We start from the raw sequence: 2,994 nt of genomic DNA, 5'->3' as shown, positions 1-2,994 counted from the left end.
CCTTTTGGGCTCGAAGAAATAATCTGACTAGCAAAATGCGGCTTATCTGATCACCTTCACAGCTTGCCACTTTCATTTGACTCCGTTTGGTATGCGATTTTTGTCCTACTTGTTGCTTATCCCCTTCTTTCTTTCTATTCCGTAGTTTGGCTGATAAGAAGGTTTGACTATTCGTAACTTGATCAGTTGGTTGGTAAGAATGAGTGAAGACGTAGAGATGGTGATTTTTGCAGTCCTCTCCAAGGCTTTCACACTGAGATAGTTATTTCCGGACTGCATAGGACACACAGAGGATCCGTGTGTACTCAGTTTTCCCTTTCTCTCTCCCTCACGAAAGGGCTGAAGATGAGTGTGGGGAAGAACAAAAGAAGTGAAGCACTTTGCAACTCTCATTAGAGCACTCATTCAATCGGCTGTCTCTTGGGCTTACTTAAGAAGGCCACAATTTGGCCAACCTGCCCACAGGTGGTAGCAGTAGCTGAGAGAAATATTTCCTTCCCCCACCTTTTTAATAAAAAAGCTTCTATGTGCAGTAGACTTTCACTATTCATATCTCCTGCCAGTTAATTGATTGTGACTTATTTTGTGCGCTCGATGAAAATTGTTTTCCATGTTCGGTCTACCCTCAAATAGCACAATTTCAAGTCTATGAAACATTTGTCCTAAAAAACCATTTTCTCATGTTGAAACTAAAACAGGGGCAGAAAAATGCAAGAGTCGTTGGGGTTACTTTGTTTTATTTCTACGCAGTGATCAGAAGCGCTTCTGTCCACCTTGCAACAATAGCACCTGTGTCTGGTGGAGAAAAGGCCAAATTTGCTCCAAATAAGAAGCCGCCACTTGTTAATAACCGATTCAGCAGGGTAAAACAGTGGCTCTTCAGTGTCTCCAATCACCAAGAAATCACTAATGTGCTATAGTCAGCGGAAACAAAAATAGGGGATCACACAGTCATCACCTACACCTTTCAAGCTTGGACTTCTCCAGCAAATTTTAGGCATCTCTCACTTCTGCTATGTAATTCCTAATGAGCAGTATATCGCTGTTTGGAGTCATCCCAACATTCACACAGGTAGAGGAAAGCTTTGCGAGGCTCTGCTGGTTCATATTTGACTGATGTGTCAAACCGATCCATTGATACCATTAGTGAGGCTCCCCATTCCACGCTACCATTGTGGAGCATGACACAATCATGTGCTTTCACAGAGACATCACAGGTGTCAGTAGTGTACAAATGTTGTTCACAAAGTTGGGTACTGTCGATGGGCATATGAGAAGTGGTTGAGTTTGTCGCTTTGAATATCGCAGCTTGTGGTAGAATGGGTCACGCGGTCATTTGGAAGAGGACTGGTAATGGGGGTGAGGATAAGTGAATGGAGGACATTTGTGACACTTACAAGTGCCTGCAATAGCACAACGTTAGAATTTCGTCCCTTTTGGGCTCGAAGAAATAATCTGACTAGCAAAATGCGGCTTATCTGATCACCTTCACAGCTTGCCACTTTCATTTGACTCCGTTTGGTATGCGATTTTTGTCCTACTTGTTGCTTATCCCCTTCTTTCTTTCTATTCCGTAGTTTGGCTGATAAGAAGGTTTGACTATTCGTAACTTGATCAGTTGGTTGGTAAGAATGAGTGAAGACGTAGAGATGGTGATTTTTGCAGTCCTCTCCAAGGCTTTCACACTGAGATAGTTATTTCCGGACTGCATAGGACACACAGAGGATCCGTGTGTACTCAGTTTTCCCTTTCTCTCTCCCTCACGAAAGGGCTGAAGATGAGTGTGGGGAAGAACAAAAGAAGTGAAGCACTTTGCAACTCTCATTAGAGCACTCATTCAATCGGCTGTCTCTTGGGCTTACTTAAGAAGGCCACAATTTGGCCAACCTGCCCACAGGTGGTAGCAGTAGCTGAGAGAAATATTTCCTTCCCCCACCTTTTTAATAAAAAAGCTTCTATGTGCAGTAGACTTTCACTATTCATATCTCCTGCCAGTTAATTGATTGTGACTTATTTTGTGCGCTCGATGAAAATTGTTTTCCATGTTCGGTCTACCCTCAAATAGCACAATTTCAAGTCTATGAAACATTTGTCCTAAAAAACCATTTTCTCATGTTGAAACTAAAACAGGGGCAGAAAAATGCAAGAGTCGTTGGGGTTACTTTGTTTTATTTCTACGCAGTGATCAGAAGCGCTTCTGTCCACCTTGCAACAATAGCACCTGTGTCTGGTGGAGAAAAGGCCAAATTTGCTCCAAATAAGAAGCCGCCACTTGTTAATAACCGATTCAGCAGGGTAAAACAGTGGCTCTTCAGTGTCTCCAATCACCAAGAAATCACTAATGTGCTATAGTCAGCGGAAACAAAAATAGGGGATCACACAGTCATCACCTACACCTTTCAAGCTTGGACTTCTCCAGCAAATTTTAGGCATCTCTCACTTCTGCTATGTAATTCCTAATGAGCAGTATATCGCTGTTTGGAGTCATCCCAACATTCACACAGGTAGAGGAAAGCTTTGCGAGGCTCTGCTGGTTCATATTTGACTGATGTGTCAAACCGATCCATTGATACCATTAGTGAGGCTCCCCATTCCACGCTACCATTGTGGAGCATGACACAATCATGTGCTTTCACAGAGACATCACAGGTGTCAGTAGTGTACAAATGTTGTTCACAAAGTTGGGTACTGTCGATGGGCATATGAGAAGTGGTTGAGTTTGTCGCTTTGAATATCGCAGCTTGTGGTAGAATGGGTCACGCGGTCATTTGGAAGAGGACTGGTAATGGGGGTGAGGATAAGTGAATGGAGGACATTTGTGACACTTACAAGTGCCTGCAATAGCACAACGTTAGAATTTCGTCAAGAGAGTTGTAAAAAAGTTCCCGATGCTTTGGATTATTTTTCGCATAGCCATTCGGAAGAGGGTGTTAGATCTGTAACTAAGATGGCACAAGCATTGGCTGCTTTCTTGCCTCTCTTGCACCGTAGAGG

Source organism: Echinococcus granulosus, assembly GCF_000524195.1.
Source record: "Echinococcus granulosus chromosome Unknown EG_S00203, whole genome shotgun sequence".
In the NCBI taxonomy this organism is placed as follows: domain Eukaryota; kingdom Metazoa; phylum Platyhelminthes; class Cestoda; order Cyclophyllidea; family Taeniidae; genus Echinococcus; species Echinococcus granulosus.
This window is presented reverse-complemented; position numbering follows the sequence as displayed.